Below are 24,470 nucleotides of genomic sequence, written 5' to 3' on the forward strand. Positions count from 1 at the left end.
TCCCACGTGTTTCCCACTGATCAGGAGGTGACAGGGTGTCTGTTTTGATCAGCGAGGCTGCTGGTGAGTTCTCTCTAATCTTGACTTTCTGTGATGTAGGCTGGGAAGACATCTGTTGGTGATAACCTGTCTGTGTTGTATGAGGTGCGTTGGGTCTGTTCATCACGCTTGTACCCAAGGTGAGCTGCCCCCCTGTGAACTCCCCAGCTGCCCAGTTAGTCATCTGCCAAGGGACAGGTGGTGCTTTGGAGATGTCGTAGGAGAGTGAAATGTCACACCTGGGCCTTTAAAAGCTTCTCTGTGCTACACGAACCAGGAAGTGATTCACTGCCTGTAGCCTCGCCCCTGGGAGACCATCCACTTTCCCATCTTCTCTTTGGGTTAGTGGCTTCTCCCCTTGCTGTGAGCAAATTCCTGGCAAAAGCAACTCAAGGAAGGGTTCATTCTGGCTCACAGCTGAGGATTCAGGCCCTGTGACAGGAGGGACATGGAGTGAGAATTGTGAGCGGTTTGTATCGCACCTGCTGCCGGGAAGCACAGAGGGATGGACAGTCCTGCTCTGCACACTCTCTCCTTTATTCTGTCCAGGCCCCCATGGGCCACATTCAGGGTGGGCCTTTCCTAATGAAGTCTGCCTGAAACCATCTTCCTAGCCACGCCCAGAAGTATATTTCCATGGTGATTCTAAATCTAGTTAAGTTGATAATGATGCTTAGCCGTCACAATCATCCTTGGCTCTCTTTCAGGGTATCCATTCAGGACCATGCAGATGTTTGGCCTTTCCTAGTTGACATCTTTGTACTGTTGCTCGCTGTTGATGCTGGCCTGACCTAATGTCTCCCTGGGCGTGTGACGAAGCCTTGTTTTAGGTTCCTCCATGAAGAGAATTATTTTGCACTATGGTCCATTACCCATCAGACATCAGACTATAAGACCCAAGACCCTCTGGCCTCACTACACACGACTTCCCAAGGACCGCCACTTGTGTCACTGTCTGGGTGAGGCTGGAGCTGCCTACACTTCAACCCAGCTCAGTCACAGTTCTGTTTTTTTTCTGCATTTGTGTAAGAGTATTATTACCTTTTAATATTATTTCCTACCTATCTTGTTTTGTGTATGGTGTGGTGTGATGTGTGTCCACATGGAGGCTGCTCAATCCCCAATGTCTTCCTCAATCACTCTTACTTATGTTTTGCGACAGACTCTCTCACTGAACCTGGACCTCACTGTTTTGGCTACATTAGCTAGCCAGCATGCCCTGAGAAGTCTCCTGCCTCTGCTTTCCAAGCACTGGGGTGATAGGCCACGCCCCCACTTTATTATGTGGGTGCTAGGGATCTGAACGCAGGTCTCAATGTTTGTGTGGCAAGCCCTGTGCTGAGTGAGCCATGCCCTGTCCCCATTCCTTGGTTTGTTTGTTTGTTTTTAAACATAAAATGGAAAATAACAACAAATAAAAGGAGACTCTGAAAGTTAGGTGGGGTTTCAGAGGAGCTGGTAAGGTTCCAGAGGTTAAACAGCCTTTAAAAAGCTCCAATCAGTTCAAGATTGAGGATAGCAGCACAGAAAGGTACACCCCATGCTTTCTGCCCTTCCCCCCACCAACATGGCCCCTACAACATTCAGTTGGGCTGTCTCCACGGCTCCCATGCACAGCGCCATCCCACATACATCCAGATGGTGGCCTTGAGGGGTGGCAATGCCTCATTGCCCACACCGTGTGCTGTTCTAAGTATCACATGTGAAGCAGGGTCTTTGGAGTCACGGTGATGAATTGGGCAGTTATTTGTTTTCTGAACAGCCACTCAGTCTTGCCATCTGGTGAATCTCAGGGCCAGGTGGTGAACTTGAGTAACCTCATTTCCATGTAGGTAGAAGAGACCCCAGTTGGCTCTGACCTGCCATCTGTGGCCTTGTCCTCCTCTCAGACAGAGGTATCCTGAAACTCCGAGTTGGGTTATTTCTTAATCAAGTCATTATTTTACATGAGAAACACCATTGCCTTCTGTCTGGGGAGCGCTGACTGTGGTCTCCAATGTGGAATACACTCAGGGTCCTGAGGGCAGACTAGAAAAGGACTTACACAGGGCTGTCATACATGTGTGGCTATCTTGGAATAGTGGAAGCCCAGGTTCCTGTGCCTCTATCCTAGGAGAGCTTCCTTCATCTTTGGCTTAGAAAACATGTGACAGAGTCCCGTTGACTCCCAAGGGTTCAGTATGCTAGCAGCCACAGCACAGAGAGAAGGAAGCAGGGTATAGCCAGAGACATGTTGACAAGTGTGACATGGATGAAGACTGGGACGCCATTCAAAGTAGACCAGCATCTGAAAATGAAATGTCAGCGAACTGGGATCATTTGATAAGGGACAAAGAGTGCTCTAGTCTTCGCTCTTATTCAACCATGCTTCTAGAACCATCTGTACCATCGCAGTGCTTAGTAGGAGAGACCATCTGAGAGGCATAGAACAGCAGGTATTGTATTCCTGGTGCTCCAAATGCTTAAAGTCATAGGGAGACAAACATTTGATTCTTTGGGAGAAAGCACATATTCCCAGGTAGTGTGAAATAAAATAAAAAGTATTATGGAGGATTTTTTAAAGGGTGGCTGGGAAAATGGCTCAGTCCATAAATGCTTACTGCCAAAGTCTGAGGACCTGAGTTCAAATCCCCAGCATCTACATAAAAAGACAGACATGGTGGCCAACACCTGTAAACCAAGCTCTAGGGAGGTGCAGACAGGCAGACTCAGGGGGCTCACTGGACAGGACAGTCTAGCTCACTTAACAAGCCCAGGTTCAGTGAGAGATCCTGTCTCAAAAACTGAGGGGGAGAGTGAAAGGAGATGACACCTGATGGTGTACGTGTGCATGCGTGTGTGCATACATATACTATACATACCCCAATAAGTCTTCTAAAGATAATGTTTAACATATTTAATTTTTATGTGTGTGTATGTGTGCCTGTGAATGTGTGTGTGGCTGTGTATGTGTGTGTGCCTGTATGTGTGGCTGTGTATGTGTGTTTGTATTTGTGTGTATGTCTGTTATGTATGTGCCTGTGTGTGTGTGTGTGTGTATGTGAGAAAGAAAGAGAGAGAGAGAGAGAGAGAGAGAGAGAGAGAGAGAGAGAGAGAGAGGAGAGCAAGTGATCATGGAGGACAGAAGAGGGTGTAGGATCCCCTGGAGCTGGAGTAACATGGTTGTGAACTGCTCAACATGAGAGCTAGGAACCAATCCAAGTCCTCTGGAAGAACAGCAAGTGTTCCTAACCACTGAGCCATCTCTCCACCCCCCACAAGATGTTTAAAGATATTTCAACCATTGTCATTTTCGATTAAAAATTGAAAACTTGTTTTAGAAGAATATGTAAACAAAAATAAAGATATTTGATTGACTATCTTGCTGGCTTTTCACTATGTATGTGTGTGTGTGTGCGCGCGCGCGTGTGTGTTCATAAGCACTTACCTGTTATCTGCCCTCTGTACCCAGGTGGACATATGCTTAAGAAGGCAGATTTTCATCACTTTCTAACTTGTGCTTATTCTCACTAAACTTTATTATTCATCACAAAATAGTGTCTTGTTAGTGTCTGCACTGTATCCCAAGATACAGGCAGACATTCAAGGGCTTATGGTGGTATGGTATATTTTGTTTGAGTATATATCACATATTAATATCTGCAAACATTTTAAAAGATGATCATCATAAGCCAGTCTACTCACACGCTAATGACCACAGACCATTGCACTACTGAAGCAAAAGGATGGACAGGTGCAAAACTGGACTTTATGAGACATGTTGGTCACTTTCCAGCTGATGAGGGCATACAGAATATGCCACCCCTAGTAGTCTATGTTTTTTCATTTGTTTGCCCAAGGATAGAGTATCCCCAACGCTCCTGACAGCCATGAACAATAGTATGAGAAGAGCAAAACTTATTATCACTGGAGGGTGAAGAGGGGCCAGTGAGATGGCTCAGTGGATGAAGGCACTTGCAACCAAGCCTAAAGATCTGAGTTTGGTCCCTAGGACCTTCCTACAAGGCAGAAGGAGAGAATCAACTTCCCCTAGTTGTCCTCTGATCTCCACATGCACACAATGACACATGCACACATGCACACACACATGCACACACACGCACACACACACTTAATGATTTTTAATTATAAAAAGACAGAAATGACTTCAAATAGGAGTAAAGTTATCCTGTGTCAAAAGCCAAACATTGGCATTTTACAGTAAAGTATCACTTCTTGAAACACATGCCCATATGTCCTAGATAGAGACCCACACTGAGAGGTGTGGCTTCAGAGTATGACTTAGGGTCACCTGGAGGCCTCCTGAAGCTCAGCTCTCCAAGTCCTTCATTAGAGTGGCTTAGTAAGTCTGGGCAGGTCCTAGGACATTGCATTTACCAAGTTCCACCTGATATGTTTAGACTACGGTCCAGAGTTACCCAAGAATTATTGCTGAGTGTAACCAGTCAAAGTAGCTTTGTACTCAGTGTCCCACCTTGCCCTTGTGTAACCTCTGTACAAGTTTGTTTAGCTATAAATTTAAGATAGTGATATCACTTAAGTAGCTGGAGAGATGGCTCAGCCGTTAAGAGTGCTTGCTACAAGTCCAGAAGTCCTGAGTGGGTTTATCAGCACTGGTGCTGTCAGCTTACAACCTCCTGTAATGCCAGCTTCAGGGACTCTGACACCCTCTACTGGCCTCCATGGCATAACATCCATGTGTGTATGTATACACACACACACACACACACACACACACACACACACACACACACACACACACGTCACAATTAAAAACAAAATAAAGTCTTTACAAAAAATACCACTACCACTTAAGTAAGCTAAATGGCTTTTGTGAGCTCTGTGCACTGTAAACCAGACAGTCATAGCTGCTGTTCCTTTTGGCCAGGTAGAGAATTGAAACATGCCCATCTGCTGCTCTTCAGAAAACCTTTGGTGTTCAGGGAGGGAGTTACTCTTCTCTCCAGGCATATCAGGAAAATTCTTTTCTTGCACATGCTGTCTGTCCCCTTCAAGGCAGAAAGCCCCCCCCCCCAACACACACTGTATTTTTTCCTGATGCTGCTATTCCCTGTTAAGCAAGGGGATGCTGGGCACAGCCTGCCTTTAACCTGGATGCTCAGGCAATCCTTATAAATAACGAATGCAGACAGGCCTAATGAGAGCAGCTTCCGCTCAGGCTGCAGCAGAGGCTTGGCTCCTCCAGCTTCCCAGGAGGGTGGAAAGCTCAAAGCCAGTTCTGGCTAGTGTGGATTAGAGTTCCCAGCAGCCCAGGCACTGTGTCTTGGAGTGCTTTAATCAAATGCAAGGCCACAGCTAAAGCTAGGTAGGGGTGTGAGAGGTGTGTGTGTGTGTGTGTGTGTGTGTGTGTGTGTGTGTGTGTGTGCGTGCGTGCACATGCGCGTGCATGCACACTCGCAGAGCTGCTGAAGGGGTGGGTGGCAGAACAAGCAGGCTTCTGCAGCCAAGATTTTCTCCCCTGCATGTGGAGACTGGGGAGGGAGCTGAGTGGGCAGCCTGGCACTTCAGGCAGAGAGACAAGGGTACTGCCTAGTACAACAACATGGTAACATGGGTGCTACCAGATAGGGTTGGTGGGGATGAAAGGCAGAGGGGGAGGAAGGCAGGGTTCTGGGAGGGAAAGGTCACACAAGGTTTGTTGTGGTTCTGGAAAAACAGTTCTGTCAGTCCCATGCTTACGTTGCAAACACAAGGACCTGAGTCTGATCTTCACAGCCCATATTTTAAAAAAAATTGGGTGTGATGGCATGTGCTTCTGTGCTATCTCTCAGGGAGGGGATATGTGGGGCTCACTGACCAGCCTGACTAGCCTCCTCAGCAAGTTCCAGGCTAAGGGGAGAGCCTGTCTCAATAAAACCAAAGAGGGCAGCATCTGAGGAATGACTGTGGAGGTTGGCCTCTGGTCTTCCCCACAACACACACACACACACACACACACACACACACACACACACACACATCCCTGTTCCATCATGGTGGAGATGCAGTTGAGGGAAGAGCACTTATCAGAAAGGATGCTTTTGATTGAACAAAGAAGTCAATATGCTTTAGTTTGAGTTGAAGTATTTAAGCTATGTCACAGGACCCAAGATCAGGAGCCAGCAGTCCTGTAGGCAGAGGCGACTCAGGGAGCAGGCTGGCATCAAGACTCACTCTATTCTTCCTGACTCCCCATTTGAGCTTTCTTTGTTTTAATGGTCCACGTGGATAAAGAAAATAAAGTCTTTATTCTGTAGCACATGCCCAGCATGTTTGGGATTTTGACACCTGGAGAGTAATTACCTTAGTCTTAAAGTTCTGGGGGAAGAGACTTGGATCAGCCCCTGCAGGTCATGCTCCAATCAAATCTTGCCATGTTGGGAGGCTGTTCAACCTGGCTTTGGGTAACGGGGATGCCAGATGTAGATTAGAGAGGGAGGTGAAGAGGTTTCATTCTGAAACAGATACTTCAAGTCTACAAGCAGGGAGGGATGGGGCAAACTCTCCTGAAGGGTTTTTTCCTTTTGTGTATAACTCCTGTGTGGGTTTTTGTTTGTTTGCTTTGTTTTTGAGACGGGGTTTCTCTGTGTAGCCCTGGACGTCCTGGAACTCACTCTGTAGGACAGGCTGGTCTTGAACTCAGAGATCCACCTGCCTCTGCCTCCCAAGTATGGGATTAAAGGTGTGTATCACCACAGCCGCTACACCTATTTGTTCTCAGCCAACAATGGAGCCCAGACCAAACCTGAAGTCTGTGTGAAGTCTGTGGCGGTGGTTGTAGGGTTTGACTCCTGGAACAAACAAGCTTGTGACAATTTTGGAAACAATATTGAGTTCTGGGAGATGACACTATCTATAAATAACAATGATATCAACTTGGCTAACAGCCCTGGGAAAGCTGAGAAAAGAGATGGCAGGTTAGCAAACAGCTCTCTCATAGGCTTCGAAGAAATGGCTCCCTAAACTCGCAGTTTAAAAACATCAGACAGATAGCTAATTAGTGGAAATCTAAACACATGTCAACCCCACCCATCCATGATGTAACTGCTTTCTTCTCTTTTTTTCTTCTAGCTTTGCCCAGCTCTTACACAGCTTCTGAGAATAAACAACATTTTGTGTTTCATATTATATAATGCGTAACTTTTCTTTATCTTAAACATCTTTATCAGCACTCTGTGCCTTGGATTAAATTTGCTGTACTCTCCTTAGCACAGACTTAAGATCTGATTTTAAATTTGAGACTATGGTGTGAGTCATAGAAAATGCGTGAGACCAAGCAAAATTAGCTCCAAGCTTTGTTTCTTTCTGCTTATGAGTGTACATGCATGTGAGTGTACTGTTGAGGCCACTATGAAAGTAGTTTGGGGGGTGGGGACTTCTCTATTGCCCCCTTTACCTCTCAAATAAACAATACAGAGATCTTGTTTTTGTTAGCAAGCTTTAAGCACTATAGCTAAGCAGTTACTCATCTATTCTAACCCGCCATGACTGCCTATGTCCAAGTCACATGACCCATTACTTGTCACCTTAGTCTTGTCCTGGCTGCTCCTGCTCAATTGGTGTCCTCATGGTGACTCTGCTGGTGACCTGCTCATGGTGAATGCACATGATGAGTATCCTACTCCCACTCCCCTGCCCCACACACAGAAGTCCCGCCTTATCCTCTCCTGCCCCACTATGGGCTGGTCATCTCTTTATTGACCAATCAGAGGTGATGGAAAACGATTTTTTTACTCAAGATTGAGACAGGAGATGCTTGACAATGCCAGCATCCTGACTGCAACCAGATCTCCAGGCACAGTAAGCAGGATCTGAATACACAGAGCCCAAACCATTTCCCAACAGGCCAGAAGATGGCATTGGACTCTAAAGCTGCAGTTATACTTGTTTACAGTTGTGAGTTTTGCTCCATGTGGGTGGTGAGAAGTGAATTTGGGGTCCTCTGGAAGAGGAGGAAGGACTCTAAACCACCGAGTCATCTCTCTATCCCCTCAGAGGAACTTAGAATAGAAAATGTCACCTCCAAGTCACAAAGTTAGACATCTAAGATGCAAAGCTACCTACCGTTGGTTTCGTTTGTTCAGACAGGTTAGTAATTACCCGCCTGTTGTCAGATAGTGATCGAGTTTCACGGAACATAACTCTCAGATGCATCACAAGACTGCACGAACGTTTGTTTGTCACGTTTGTTTGTCAGATAGGACCCTTTTTTTTTTTTTTTTGTTAACAGAGGGATTTTTTTTCCCCTTTCGGCTCACTGTCATGAAAATAAAGGTAGTAAAGCTGAAATGAATTATGGCGATTTTAAATCTGACCGATTTCGTGATTGGTAGGCAAGCCAGCATGGAGGCATTTACATTTCCTGGGCTTGGCTGGCTCTCTCGGTGCCCTTTGCGAGCTGCACAGAGATCTGAGCTGTAAGTCTGGTTATAAGCTTATGCAAGCCCTTAGTCACCCTCTGGATGAGAAGCAACCCAGGCTCAAGGCTGTACATTCTATGCTCCACTGTGGATTTCTCTGGAGTAATTCAGCTAGCCTATGATTTTTTTTTTTTTGAGGGAGAAGTGATTGAGCAGATTTATTTCAAAGCACATTTACATTTGAAAACAGGGGTTGATCAGCTAAAAAGAGCTATTCTTGAAAGGCGCACACGCAGAGCAAATTTAGAACAAGCAGACTATTTAGACATGATAGCCATGAATGGCCTGGACCTTAATGCACTGGGGGTATATCACACGGGTACAGATTGACTCTTGACCATGTGGCATTTCAGCCTGGAAAGCATGAAAGGAGTTCTGTCGTTCCCGTGTCTCCTCCACAGAGCACTCTGAAGCACTCCAGGCTGGCATCCACAGGATTTTAAATATACTTGACCTGAAGCAAACCCATGGAGAAGCCTGAACTTTCAGTGTGGTAGGAGGATGGGATCTGGATTCAGGTTGTGGGCTGGTCTCCTGCTTCTACCAGTTGCCGATACTTGAACTTGGTTGGGTTTCATCTTCCTTGTCTGGAAAACAATAGGAAGTTATTGTTATTATTCTTGAACTGAGTTGTCAGGTGCATTGGTCATATTCAGTTATGTAATGTGGTAACTCTCAGACTTCAGCCTCCATGCAGGTCACCTGGGATTAAGTTCCCATACAGCCTCTAACGTAATAGGTTTAGGTGTTGTCTTATGTTGTGTATTCATGTGTGTGTGTGTGTGTGTGTGTGTGTGTGTGTGTGTGTGTGTGTGCGTGCTCACGTGTGTACTTGCCTTGTGTCTGTCAAGCTAGCTGGCCCTCAAGCTTTTGGAGCATCTTTTAGCTCTGACTTCCACCTCACCACTGGGATTCTATACATCAGCTATTGAGCCCAGTTTTGTGTGGGTTGGGAGTCTAAGTTCTTCATGCTTTCCCAATCAGCTCTTTATTCACTGGGTTGATGAAAACCATGAGAGCCCCCTTTTCTTCTCTGGCTTCAATCTGCCCAGTCCTTTTGAGTAAAAGCCCTTGCCCACTGATGAGACAAGGAAATAACTTTGGTGGATTCTCTGGTTTGGATAAGTGTTCCCCGCAAAGGGCCATGTATGGAAGCTCATGGCAGGATTTGGAGGGAATATTTGGTTTGGCTCTTGACTACAGAGATTAAGGTCCATGGTCAACTAAATCTGTAGTTTCTGGATTTGTGATAAAGCAGAACATCATTATAGATATAGTAGTGATGGAGAGACAGGCAGATAGACAGACAGAGCAAGTGACAGAAAGATAAAGAGAGAGACAGAGAGATACAAAGAGAGAGACAGAGATAAAGAGAGAGACAGAGAGATACAGACAGACAGAGAGAAACAGAGAAAGAATATTCAGGATACTCCAGTGATCCATTTCCTCCAAGCAGACCCTCCCCTGTGAAGTTTTCATTGATTCTCAATAATGTCACAAATGTACAATCCTGTTATTGGATTAACCCATTGATCAGAGCAGAGCCATCACGGTCCAGTTGTGTCTCAATGATCCACTCCACCAGCTTAGAACTAAGCCTTCCATTCATGGCCCTTTTGGAGGTGCCTTTCACATCCAAACTGCACCCATCATTCCACGCAGTGGGGATGCTCTGGGTATTGATCAGAATCTTGGCTTCCGTCCACTTTATGCCTCCCAGTACCCACCACAGAACAGTTGTGACAATCTGACCACTCCAGGTGCTGTCAATGTCATCTGGGGGACAAAGTTGTCCTGGTGGAGATACCCTGCTCTAGGTATGTGGAAGGTTCCAGCTTCTTAGGCATGGCTGCTCCCAGGGATCACTTTCTAGTTGGGAGTCACGACCCAGTTGTAAACAATTTGATTCTAAACTGGGAGGCATACATGTTCAGCAGTCTAATTTTTCTGTTTCATTTTGCTTTTTGTTTGGCTGGGAATTGAGCCATAGAGAAATTGATGCCAACTTTATTAGAAAAAGAGGTAGATCTCCCATTGGACGAGGTATATGATAGGGAAGAGAATGTACAGACTCTCTGTCCTTTGTCCCAGATAAGTGCAATTCATGAGAAATTATTCCTTTTCAAGTATGAAAAAGTTCACTAAGGGAGGAAAATCAGCCATGTGTCTCAGCTCTCTCTATAGACTCACTCTGGCTAGCAACAAATCTTCTGTCCAATTCCACTTCCAAATCTCACTTGAGTCCTGAGAGTGTTGGCGAATTAAATGGTTCTCCAAACAAATTCATAATCTGTTGTTGCCCTGGACATACTTAATAGCAGATCCTAGGAGTGGGGGAATCAGAGACACAGTTATTCTGTCTTCTCCCAGTTTTATTACTGAGATGACTCACGCATTGGGAGTCACAGGCAACTGATCACAGGCGATTGATCACAGGCTGCAGGTGTCCCTGGAGTCAGGTGCTTCTGAAGATCCTCCTCTTAGTTCTTCAACATTGGTGTCCAATGAAAGTTGACAGTTCTTCATTGAAGGATTTGTTCGAGTCTTTAAGATGTTCACATTCCTGAAAACATTCTAAAGTCTGCAGGGAGCCAACAGGCTACTTTGTATGCTGGCTTCAGTGAGCTGTTCCTGGATGGATGGATAACGCAATAAAAACTAGTCCTGGGCACAGGTGACAGTCAATAGTAGTTCAGTGTGTACCGAATCTGAGAGTCAATATTAGCTTAGTTGTAACAAGAGGCAAGACATAGTCAATTCTGGGGGAGAGGAGGCTGGGTTAGGGGTACACCATTGTCACCACCTAGAACTGGCTGCTCTATGTAGCTGGCCTGTGATCTCAAGGCCAAATTCAGAATCAGCCCCAGCCCTCCAGTTCCTAGTGTCCACTGCTGTTTGTGGAGTAAAGCTGGTATAAATTGAATGTACTTTGGGTCTATTGAATTAAAGTAGTGTTGGATCAGAAGTGAGCAAAGGGTGTTGGAATCCAAATCTTTATTTTATAAGTGAAGAATTGGAGATCAAGTGGAGATATAATAATGATGATGATAATAGCAACAATAATAATAATCCCATGTGAAATGTTCATTTTCTGCCAGATGCTTGGCTAATGTGCTTTCAGACATCGTCTGCTTTTCTCCCGTGAGCCAGATGCTCTTATTATCCCATCACCAGAGATAAAGAAATGATGGACCCAAAAATCCATTGCTTGTAGTAAGTCATGCTGAAAGGTGGGAGTCGCTAGGACTCATTGTCTATACTGCTGAATGGTCTCATCTACAAACTCATCCTTTCTCACTGTACAAGGGCACCAAGCACCCCTGCCTGAACCAGGTCTGGAGAAGCAGTTTGCTGAGTTCCAATAACAGCAGACTAGGAGGATGGAGAGTACAGAAGAGGGGAATGTGGGATAGCAGTAGTATATCCCCAAAGCAATGTGTGAAGGAGGCTTGGGACAGCCATGGAGTGTTAGTATGAGCAGGGTAAAGAAAAGGCCAGCCAGGCTGGCCATCAGTATCATATCTATGAGATTAACTCTTTTTGAAGATATGTTTTATTTTTTAATCATATGTGTATATACACACATATTTAATATACCAGGATAAACACACATATATTCTAATTTATGTATTTTTTTACTTGTGGATATTAACTGAATATTATGTATACATAGACACATATATACATATAAATCTATATTTACACATATATTTTATACATTTTTGTCAATGCATATTAACTATACATTATAATATCACTGTGATATTTTCATATATGCTTATAAAGTACTGTTATCATATTCATTCCCTATTGTTCTCTCTTATCTCCTTTCCCTTCCCTTGGATCTGTTTTTTTTTTTTTTTCTTCTGGTCCCTCTTCTTTGATATCTCTCCTTCCTGGGGATTCTACAAATAAGAGAAAATAATACAGTGTTTCTTAAGACTAGCTTATTTCTCTTAACATAATGACATCCATTTATCTTCAGACAATATGATTTTGTTCTTCTTTCATGCTGAATAATATTCATACCAATTTTATTATTCATTCATCTACCAATGGGCAACTAGGCTGCAGGTGCCATTATAGTCACAGTTGTGCAGATATCTCTAGTATATGCCTTGACTGGTTTTTAAATAATTCCTCGTAAACCCTTTGTGATGGTTTGTATATGCTTGGCCCAGGGAGTGACACTATTAGAAGGTGCGGCCCTGTTGGAGTAGGTGTGGTTTTGTTGGAGTAATTGTGTCACTATGGGTGTGGGCTTTAAGGCCATCATCCTAGCTGCCTGGAAGTCAGTAGTCTGCTAGCAGCCTTCAGATGAAGATGTAGAACTCTCAGCTCCTCCTGCACCATACCTGCCTGGATGTTACCATGTTCCAGCTTTGATGATAATAGACTGAATCTCTGAACCTGTAAGCCAGCGCAAATTAAATGTTCTTTTTAAGAGTTGCTTTGGTCAATGGTGTCTGTTCACAGCAGCAAAACTCTAACTAAGACACCATTCTAGAATCTGGCCTGAGAGTGTAAATCTGAAAAAGAGTAGCTGCTGAGACTAACATTGTAAAATGCTGGAACATTCAGTTCCCTGGATGCCATAGACCTGTCTCTGCTGGGTGGAAGAGGTGGGCTGTGGTAGAGAGGGGTGCCTCTTCAACAACATCTTTAACCTTCCCAGTGCTCAGATGACCCTCATCCCTGCAGAAAACATATTTTTTTTTTAGCAAGTCTCAGGATTCATTAAGCATCAAACAAAAATAATCTAGAATGAAAGTCTTATTTGAATTCTGAAGGACAGTAGTACACAGAGGAACAATGTTCAGACATTTGAAGATTTGTGTATGTAATACATACAAATGCTGGAGCCCATGACAACAACAGGGAAACACAGATCTAAAAGTAGAATGTTATTATTTTGTGTTCTGTTGTCTTAGGTTTACAGGCAAAACAAACCTCTTAAAATCTAACAAGCCGATCATGCATGATGGGCACAGGCAATGAATTGTTGCAAACAGAGTAATTCCTCTGGAGTCTTAGAGGGACGGGAAAGGAGCAAGCTGGGACTGGAAGAAGTCTAGATTTATGATATATTAGGTTTTCTCTTTCTTTACAGTGCCTTCCTGGGCCAGAAATTGAGTTCAATTATATCTCACAAATATTTATCAGACTTGAGTAGGCAGAGTCCTGGCAACCAGGGATGTGGTCTTTGCTCTTGCCAGACAGCTTTGTCTTACCCCGAGTTCAAGGACGGCTTTAATCTTTCTCTTATTCTAGGAGTCAGTTTGAAGAACCATCAGCTTAGGAAGCCCTTTATTAAGTATACTCTTATACCAGCTGCAGGGCAGTGCCTGGTGAGACCGTAGCCAGCCTTGAGAAAGGAGCCTGGGAGATCCCAGCGACAAAGGTTTCCATGCTCTCATCATCTTCTAGCTTCATCGAGCAAGTCGTTACCTCTGTGAAGCTATTTATAGCTTCCTTTCTTTCCCCACGCTTCATCCAAGCCACCATCATCATTGTGGCGCCATTAACTCACCTCCCTGCCTTGAGAGTTAGACCCAATCCATTAGAAAATGGCTACCCAAGATTCTGCCAAAGCCCTGCTCTGCCACCAGAGTCTTGCTACCAAAAATTCCCACTGGCTTCCATCAGCCTAGAGACCCTGTTGACATAAAAACACAGCACTCACTTCAAAGGAGATAAAAGATCCTTTCTGATGAAGTGGATATGAGTGATCATGGGCCAGAAACACAGATTTAGGTTGCTCCATCCAGTGGTGATGATTTGGTGAAGGTTTATAATATCAGAACAAAGAAAGCCCTAAATCAAGGCATGATTCAAATAGATTGCTAGAATCTATTTGAATTGGGTAACAGGTCAAAGTGAAGTGGGAGGTCTCTGCTATAGGTCTTAGCTACCATATAATGACATTCTTAGTCTCTTGGCTGGTGCAAAACTAAAGATGAGTTAATACATTTTGAAGGATTTTTTGGGGGGGGGAATTGGAGAAATGGCTCAGTGGTTTAAGCACTTGCTGGATTCCCCCTCCCCACCCTCCCCAGAGGACCTAGGGTTCATTTCCAGGACTCACCCAGGTCTCACAGCTCACAACCAACTGAAGTCAAGTTCCAGGGCCTCTGACACCCTCTTCTGACACCCATGAACACTTACATACACACAGCATACATATATGCCTGGTGCCTTTGCTCAGCTTTAGAGGAAGTGGGCATAGATGTCAGATGAACACAGGTCAATAATTTGATGTTCTCTGACCTTGTAACTCTCTATCTATACTGGATGCTGAAGCTGATACTTTCTGAAAATTTAAACACTTTCTTGCTTATTCTGTGGCTGAAAACCACTGGCTTCTTTTCTCTATAGCCCTCTATGTTTCATTTTACTACTTAACTCTTTCTTTCTTTTATTGTTCTGTGCTGAAAACTTAACTCGTCCTTATTGTCCTGTGCTTCATTAAGCACTGAGGACTTTACTCTTTCTTATTACTCTGTTACTTACTTTATAAAGTTTTGTGCTTGATTAGTGCAAGAAAACTTAACTCTTGCTTACTTTTATAATTCTCTGCTTGATAAGCACTAGAAAACTCTTACTTATTTTATAATCCTCTTGCTTGATTATTTTCTATCTTAACCCTAAGTTACTCTAAGGTCAGAAGCTACTGAACTCTGGTTAATTAATACCCAGTTGTTAAACAGCAGGGGATTCAGTGGAGGATTTATTGCTAAGACTTCTTTCTCTATTTCCCAGAATCCTTGCCTCTTGCTGTCCAGATGGGAGGGAGGCTTGGAGCAATTAACTTTTTTTTAAACCAGGAGAAGAAGAGTCATGATCAGTCACAAAAGGAAAAATTTTACACAAGCAAATATGTATAAACACACATACATTCATATATGCATTCATAAACACATATTCATACATACTGTCATACATTCTTGTTGGGCCTAGCTGCTTGTCTCATACTTCACATACTTACACACGTGCACACGTACACACACACACACACACACACGCACACGCACACGCACACGCACACGCACACGCACACGCACACGCGCCAACGCCCCAATACTTACATATGCATATATTTATGATGGATGAAACAACTATCCTCCATAGAGTAAGTTCCGTAGAGTAAGCATCAGCACAGAAAGAACTCACTCATTCTGGATGAAAAATAAGCTTCAGATTTTATTGCTAGAGAAAGAAAAAGCTTCTACCCTTTTATTACTAAATGAATTTAAAAAAAAACCTGTCTCATTGTAAGAAAAGCCTGCCTGCTGCTTTCTGCTCTCTCTGCAGCTCCTTCTCTTCTCAGTCTCATCTCTTTTCTCCTGAGCCCCTGTTATATTCTGCTATGTTCTGCTGTTTCTATATCGCTTCTACTCTGTTTCTCTTCTATTTTCCTCCTGCATCTAATTAATTCTGCTTTCTTTTTTGTTTCTCCTCCTCTGCTCATTGCTTCTAACTTATTCTCCTTCTGCCTGACTAATGTCATCATTCCTAGGGTTTTTTTTTAAACCTTTTCAGGAAAACAGATCACATGGTATTCCAAAAGTTCACAAGTTCAAACACAAATTTGAATCATGAATTGAACCATAAATTCATCATAAATGAATATAACAAAGATGTTTATATGAGTTTTCATTAAGAGTAGTTATCTAACTAGACATTCATTAGCTCCATGGGTCCTTTGAGAATCTAAAACTATAATTCTTATGCCTAAGTTAACAGAGTATGTCAAGAGACAAATTAATATTGAAGTTTTGTATTGATAAATCCAGTCAATATTTTATCTTCTGTACTTGCACCTATAACAAATAATTCCTTTTATGACCTTCAGTTAATGGTTTTACGGGCTAAAGGAATGTATTCCTAAATTGTAAATCTGTATCAATGCCTGCTTTCAACTTCAGTGCAATTAACTTGTGACACATGAAGACTGACAGAGTTCTAATTGTAGTTTTCATATCACAGAGGGCCTTAATTGCAGGCCTTATTATAAAGGGTTTAATAATTATTAGTAAAAACTTAGGAATTCATTTAGAATCGTCACTAGCAGTTAAGAAATCATCTATTTGTCTTTATAGCATCATTACAAGATAGTACACCTATGTTGGTTTGCAGAAAGTCTGCCCAATAGGATGAGCTAATGCCCAGGGATTGTTATATTAGTTTAATAATGACAGGAAAGGCATATCAATAGCAAGAGTCAATCCTGAGATGTAGGGGATGGTTCTGATACTCTGATTGGGAATGAATGTTGAAGGTCCTGTTCCCCAATTGGTTCTTGATCAGTCAATAAAGATGCTAGTGGCCAATGGCTAAGTGGTAGAGGTGGGACTTCTGAGAGAGAAGGAGCCACCAGCCATGTGATATCTTGTGTGGAGTGGCCATTGGCCGCTTCCCCGACTGGTCTTGGGTAGCAGGCTGGAGATTAGACCTTTAACCAAGTTGAGGGCAGATTTAGGGTACTGAGCTAGGACTAAAGGTAACTAAGCAACTAAATTGAGGGCAGATTTAAAGTTGTTAATCTGGGAGTAAAGAAAGCATGCTAGCCGAGGGAGGCTTAAAAGTGTCCGGCCACTGAGCTAAAAAGCATATTAAAAATAAGATTGTGTGTGTGTGTGTGTGTGTGTGTGTGTGTGTGTGTGTGTGTTTCATCCATGGATCTGAGGAAACCGGGGAGGGGGCTAGAAGAGTGATCCGCCTGGAGCTTAAAGCGGGGTAGTAAAAACTCCATGATACACTGAGATTTAGTTCCTTGGGTCTTGCCTCCAAGGGCTCATTCATCACAGTTCCACAATGAAGCTATCTCAAGAAAATCACTTGCTAGGCTTAGCCTTTCCTAGATGGTTCCCGATATGTACATACACTCATGTCCAAAAATACACATAAAATAAAATAATTTTTAAAAGGATTTTATCTGTTAGTCATAAGATATGTAGGTGGGTAAGAATTAGCTACTAAGGGGTGTAAAGATAGCTCAAGATAAATTGTAATTAAGCTCTGAACCTGCAACATTCCAACCTCTCCATGATCCTAATTAGTCAGTTTGCCTTGAGTAAGATTGTGTGGGAAGCTTAGGCTGCCCTCTGGGAGCTTTCATTCATAATACTTTGGCTATTCACTTCCTCTCCCAGGAGCACCCACCCTCAGCTTCTATATTGGGAAAGGACTGGTCTTGTATCTTCTCCACAAAAGCCTCCTCACCCTTGTTAGTGTGGCGTTAGAGCTTGGTGATGCTACTGTATGATGACCGAGGGCACCCTGCCACTTTAGGGGTTCTTAGTGTGCTGAGTTGTCAAAATACCTTCCAGACTCTGTCTCATTCCATCCTTATAAAAGCCATACACAACCCACACTTCCTTTGTCTCCATGGTAGCTGAAGAAATACTGTAACATGTGGGAGGTTGTGAGGCTCAACAATGACAGAGGCAGGATTGGAATTTGTGTGTTCCAGGGTCTGAGGACCTGTCCTTAAGCACCATGCTGTTCTCAGTCTTCTACCCATGAAAGTACTTAGGACATCTCACTGTTGTTTATTTGCATCTCTCTCTTTCAGTAGACAAAAGGGGTTTGAGGGCAGAATTAACGATTATACTTGAGGAAGGAAGAAAAGCAAATGGGTTTTCATGATGATCTCCATAAGGACATTAAAAATATCCATATTCTCTGGATTAGTCAGGGTATCTAGAGGAACAGAACTAATAGAATATATATATATATATATATTAATAATATAAAAACATAAAATCCCATATATAGGATTTATTACAATGGCTTAAAGGCTGTGGCCCAGCTAGTACAACAATGTCATCCAACTACCAATGGAGATCCAGGAATCTAATAGTTGTTCAGTTCACAAGGCTGCATATCTCAGCTGGTCTTCAGTACACAACAGAATCCCAAGGAAGTAGGTTCTAATGCCAGTGAAAGAATGGACTTAATAATGAAAGCAAGCAAGCAAGTAAAAAGCAAAAACTCCCTACACCCATTTTCTTTTTATACGTTGTCAGCAGAAGATGTAGTGGATCTTCTCACCTCAAAAGATCTGGAATAAAGGTGCATCTTTCCACTTCAAATGATTTAATTAAGAAAAAAAATCCCTCACAGATATGCCCAGCCACTTGTGGTTTTGTTAATTCCAGATGCAGTCAAGTTGATAACCAAGATTAGTTATCATATTCTCTAATAGGGAGAACAGGCTGGAGTTACTAGAGTTTTAATGGAATATGTTATTCCATGAAAATAGCAGGATGTTTTTGCCAATGGGGAAAAACCCTGATGTTCCAAGAAAGTTTAGGCCAGGGTTGGATCAATTAAAAATTATTTAAAAATGGAAGAACTGATCACATTCATCAGTAAAAAAAAAAAATTGTAGTCTTGAGACAGGTGTAGTGGCACAAGTCTTTAATCTCAACAATCACACTTGCAGAGGCAGAGGCAAAGGCAGAGATCTCAAGGCCAGCCTAGTCTATGCAGAGACTTTCAGGTCAACTAAGGCTATATAGTGAGACTCTGTCACAACAGCAGCAGCAACAACAACAAAACAAAAAAAAAAGAGAATTGTCATTATAATGTATTGATTAAATTCACATAAACTTGCTCTGTAGAGGAATAGTCAAGAAGCTATGTATAGAGTATTATAATGGAACATTATAGACAAATGTCTGATCCTGGATGATGAACCTTAAGTGAGTCCTTTTACAGGCAGATAAAACTGGTGGATTCTTTCCCTATAAAAATAGACACATATGTCCTAGGAAGTGACTAATGTTTCCAAGTATTTCCTATTCTCCAAGTTCAGGAAGCAGCTGTGGCAGAACTGAGGCTCAGGCATCTGTGGAGTCAGATAGCCCCAGGGTTTGTGTGTCAGGCCTCCTAAGGCCTCTTTTCCCAGCAGTGTTCAAGCAGAGTTGGCTGTTGTGACAGGAAACGTAGATTGAAACTCCATTGAAGTTCCATCTCACCCCAGTCAGAATGTAGAAAACAAATGACAACAAATATGGCAGGAATATGGGAGAAAAGGACCCTTATTCACCGATGATGGCAGTGTCAACTGGTACAGCCACCTTGGAAATCAGTGTGAAAGATCCTAAAAAAGCAAAGAGAACTTCAGCATGATCCAGCTGTACCACGTGAGGGTACAAGACTGAAGGAGATAGTGCAGCACAGAGACACATTTACACATGCATTTGTAGCTGCCGCCTTCACAAAAGCCAAGAGATGGAACAGGTCTAAATGTCCATCAACTTGTGAATGGGTAAAAAAAAAAAAAAAATTGGTATGTATACAAAATAGGTTTTCATTCAGCAGAAGAAAAACTGAACTCATGGCGTCTGCCGAAGTCATTATGTTAAGTGAAATAAGCCAGAGTCAGGAAACAGATCAGAAGAGTTGAGGAAGAGATAGAATAGAGATGGTGATGGAATGTGCAGAACAGGAAAACAGGGAAAATGAGAAGAAATGGAACCCACCAGAGAGGAAGGGTAATACTTCTACATGTTCATTGATCATCAATTAACTCCTGAGCAAGGGTTAAAATTAGTCACGTTTACAAACTTGGTCATTGCCCAGCCCTAACAATTTCTAACTCCAGTTATAAATTAACATACTTACCTTTTTAAATACTTCACATGGCTGTCAGGGCAAATTTACAATATTTTGAAGTATTTAAATTATCTAAATTTGGACCATACTCCTGAATAATTATAGTAAATTAATTTCTTCTCACCACGTTACAACTATTTGCAAATTTGAAATGATCAAATTAGAATTATCAAAATAGAAAATGCTAATTTCTTCATCTTGGTGTAGCATTTTTCTTCCCCACCTTGAATTGTTGAATGGGGAACTAATTCTGTGCCCTGCTTAACTTATAAGAATATGAAGACAACCTCAGAAATAGTGCTTTGGCTATCAAAACAGGCTAAGTAAATTGAAGGTGCTGTTTTCGGTCCAGATGAAAGCTAATCTTTGGTAAGTTCCCACTTGGGCCACTTGAAAACCCAGGCTTATCTTCTCCTCCCACAAATGAAATCTTACTCAGAAAAAGAACAGATAATTGAAGTGGGTTCAAAAGACTCACACAGATCTGTGTCTTCTCCTTTGAAGATAGACTATTGACTAGCAATATGAAGCTCAGGAATCTGCTGGATGGGTTAAGGGTCAGAGGGTGTCTTAGGTGTGAAGGCGAACATAGCCGGAGACTTTGAATAATGAAATAGTCCCCACCATCTGCCATGACCCATTCTAGTACTTCCCCTGTGGTCCATATGAAGATAGTGTTAGGTGGAAAGAATAGTGACAGCCGGAAGAACTGTGTCCTCATCTAGAGAGAGGTGGAGACGGTGTATTAGTAATTGTTACTTTTCTTGTTTCTATGACAAAATACCTGGCTGACAAGCAACTTAAGGGAGGAAGGGTTTATTTTTGTCTCACAGTTTCAGGAAGCAGAGTCCACCACGGTGGAGAAAGCGTGGCAATAGAAGCAGGAAGCTGCTTGCTGGTCATATTCTATCTGGAGTCAGTAAGCTGAGCTTGAACAGGAAATGGGGTTGGTTGCAAAGCCTTCGAGCCTCCCTCTCCCAGGGTTGTCCTTCTTCCAGTGAGGTTCTATTGCCCAAAGGTTTAACAAACTTCCAAAACAACACCGTCATCTGGGAACTAAGGGTTCAAATCCATGAGTCTGTGGGTGACAGTTCACACTCAAACTGCGAAAGATGAACATTCTCTAAAGCTCCAAATGCACTCACTTGTTTGATGATGAAAGAGTAGAGTTGTCCTCCTCGGGATCTTGAGTAGAGAGATTTCCTCAAACAGCCCAGCCTCTGAGAAAGGATCCCACCCACCCTCCTCCCTCCTCTCTATACTACAGCAATATGGGCAGGGTTGGCTAATCTCCAAAGTTCTTCTAGAAATTGATTTCCATGGGACCAGCCCAACCTCCATCCCACTCTCCTGGAAGAGATCACCACCTTCCTAGTATTTATGATGTGGGTACACATTTAAGGACCCCAGGCTTATGAGGGCTGGCAGCAGGCCTATAGTCAAGGCTCAGGCCTGCATTGCTTCATTTCTCACAATTTGTCAACTCAAGTAGAGGTGCTGAGGACTCAGCTCTGGTTGATGGAGGCTAGGGGTCTCACTCAGTGGTAGAGCACTTGCTTAGCATGTGTAAAGCTCCTCCGTCCCAGCACTGTAAGAAACACATCTGACTACTGGAGTTTGACGTGGATGTGCAGCCAACATTCTGCTGAACAGAAAGTCAGAACGAGGAAGCTGCTAGCGACATTGCACACCAGGGATAAGGGTGAAGGGTAGGGGTTAGAGTGACCTTACCTTTTGAGTGATCACAGAAGGCAGGCAACAGGGACATGGACCACAGGAGAAAAGGCTTGTCTCTGTCGACCTTCATGGTCATCTGTGGAGACAGACAAGAAACATGGTGACAATGGTCAGTAAAGCACAATGTGTGTGGGGTCTCTGAGAAGTGTCAGACCTGATGAGGGGATGACAGAGAGTAACAACGGGGAAAAGGCAGTGAGTTTCAGGGCCAGGACAGACAGACCTGTAGGAATGGTGACATGAATGCTCCGGTGAGGTCAAAGGGGCCTGGAGCAAGTGTCTCTGGGACCTGGGTGAGCTCACGCTTAAGAGGTGGGTAGCATGTGAGGGTGTTTATCTTGGGACTTGCTAAACTCCGTGTGCAGCTGTCTTCTTTTTTTAAAATTTATTTATCTTATATCCCAATCACTGCCCTCTAACATCTCCCCCTCCCCTACGCCTCTTCCCCTTCTCCTCTGAGAGAGTGGAGATCCCCTCCCCAAATATTACCCCACCCTAGCACACCAAGTCTCTGAAGGGAAAGGTGCATCCTCTCCCACTGGGGTCAGACAAGGCAGCCCAGCTAGAACTTACTCCACAGACAGGCAACAGTTTTAGGGATAGCCCCACTTTAGTTGTTTGGGACTCATATGAATATTGAGCTGCAATCTGCTACATATGTGCAGGGGTCCCTAGGTCCAGCAGTGTATGCTCATTGTTTGGTGGCTCAGTCTCTGAAAGCCTCCAAGGGTCCAGGTTAGTCGACTTTATTGGTCTTCCTATGGAGTTCCTATCTCCTTTGGAACCTGAAATCTCCACCCCCCCCCCCAGCTCTTCCTTAAGAATCCCTAAGTTCCATCCTGTGTTTGGTTGTGGGTCTCTGCATCTGTCTGAGTCAGCTACTGGATGGAGCCTCCTAGAGGACAGCCATGAATTTTGCAAGCAAATGGATGGAACTTGACAGTATCATCCTGAGTGTGGTAACCCAGACCCAAAAGGACATGCATGGAATGTACTCACTTATGAGTGGATATTAGCACAGGATACCCATGCTACAATCCACAGATCCAAAAAAGCTAAACAAGAAGGAAGGCCCAAGGGAGGATGCTTGAATCCCACTTAAAAGGGGAAATAAAACAGTCTGAGGAAGCAGATGAAGGGATGGGACTGGATAAGAGAGGGGATGTGGATGGGGTTTAGGATCAGGGGTGGAGAGAGACGGGACAGATGGCTAGATGGCCATGAGAATTAATGGAATCTGCAAATGATCAGGGTGAGGAGGTGAGGGGCAGTGTCCTCTTTACCAGTCTTGAAAGTCAGTGTCCAGGCTGGGGAAGTAGCACAATCAGGCACACGTCCAAGGACTCAAGTTTGATGCCTAGCACCCATGTGAAACATCCCTGCAACACTGGGAAGGCAAAGAGGCTGATCTCTGAAGTTCACCAGCCAGCCAGTCTAGATTACTTAATGAGGTCCAGGCTAAGGAAAAGTTCTGTCTCAAAAAAGCCCAAGATGAATGGCACCCAAGATTGTCCCTCTGGTCTTCAAGTACATGTGCATACATATTCACCCCTTTGAGCACCCCTATGAAAACACACACACACACACACACACACACACACACACACACACACACCACTGAGATGATGATTCAGTTTTCCCATCCATCCACACCTCCACACCCCACCTCCAAACACAGCCTTCTTCTCCTTCAAACTATACACAAAGGCTACATTTGTTAGAGCGGGCAAATCAATATGGACATACCCTTATCACTCAAGGTCCACAGTACACACCAGGGCTCACTCTCAGTGTTGCAAACTGTTTGGGTTTTAGAGATAACATATGGTCTCCAGTGCAGGACCACACAGAGGCATTCATTGTCCCTCTTCTTGTGCTCTGTCTATCCACCCCTCCCCAACACCTCCACTTGGCAAACATGGAGCCTTTTCAGTAACTGACTTTCCTCTATTTGGGGATTTATGGATGTTTTTCAATGAAACCTGTTCCTGGTGGCTGCTCTCTGCTCTCTATTTTTTCCCCCATCAAGAGATGTTATGCATTTGAAGGGGACCGACCAGAACCAAAGGTACCACTCCTCTGAGGCCCGAGACATGGAAATCTGAGCCCATTGGTTTGTTAACCATGGAGGTGAATCCTGGTGGAACCTTTTGTAATTTCTGATACTAAAAATGAATGGTGGTATGTAGTGATCGTGAACACATGCTGCAGGATGTTTACGATTCCCTGGGGCCAGATAAGTAAATGTTCTTCCAACGTAAGCTGCAGGAGGTAGTCAATTTCACAAAGAGATGCTTTCTCCGTTTATATGAGCTGCCTGTGTAAAAGAGGAAACACTGAGTGAAACCGTTTGTCCATGCTCACGGTTAGCCCACAGGTACCAGATGCCACCATATATACTGATACTGGCACATGGCCAAGCTGGAGACCATAGAGAGGAGCTAGAGCTGTGGTTTCATGCCTGTGGGAACATCATGTCCTCTTTGTTTCAAAGGGGAAAAGCCTCCATTAAGGTCTTTACTTTCTAGAGTGTAGAGAGGAGAATGGAGAAGGGTATCGAAGAGCAACTGCTTTTTAAAAAAATTATTTAACTTTTTATTGATTCTTTGTGAATGTCACATCATGCACCCCAACTCCACTCATCTCCCTGTC

General features: G+C 43.5%; 2 long non-coding RNA genes across 2 annotated transcripts; one reads left to right on the forward strand and one right to left on the reverse strand.

Moving 5' to 3' along the window:
• Positions 1-99: 99 nt before the first annotated feature.
• Positions 100-1,108, forward strand: Gm46118. Its single transcript, XR_001779216.1, has 2 exons — positions 100-179; positions 747-1,108. It is a non-coding gene; the product is annotated as a predicted gene, 46118 (long non-coding RNA).
• Positions 1,109-8,627: 7,519 nt separating this feature from the next.
• Positions 8,628-22,035, reverse strand: Gm32074. Its single transcript, XR_379595.1, has 3 exons — positions 21,973-22,035; positions 21,813-21,894; positions 8,628-9,046 (listed from the first exon to the last, which is right to left on the reverse strand). It is a non-coding gene; the product is annotated as a predicted gene, 32074 (long non-coding RNA).
• Positions 22,036-24,470: the final 2,435 nt, after the last annotated feature.

Source organism: Mus musculus, chromosome 9, assembly GCF_000001635.26.
Source record: "Mus musculus strain C57BL/6J chromosome 9, GRCm38.p6 C57BL/6J".
In the NCBI taxonomy this organism is placed as follows: domain Eukaryota; kingdom Metazoa; phylum Chordata; class Mammalia; order Rodentia; family Muridae; genus Mus; species Mus musculus.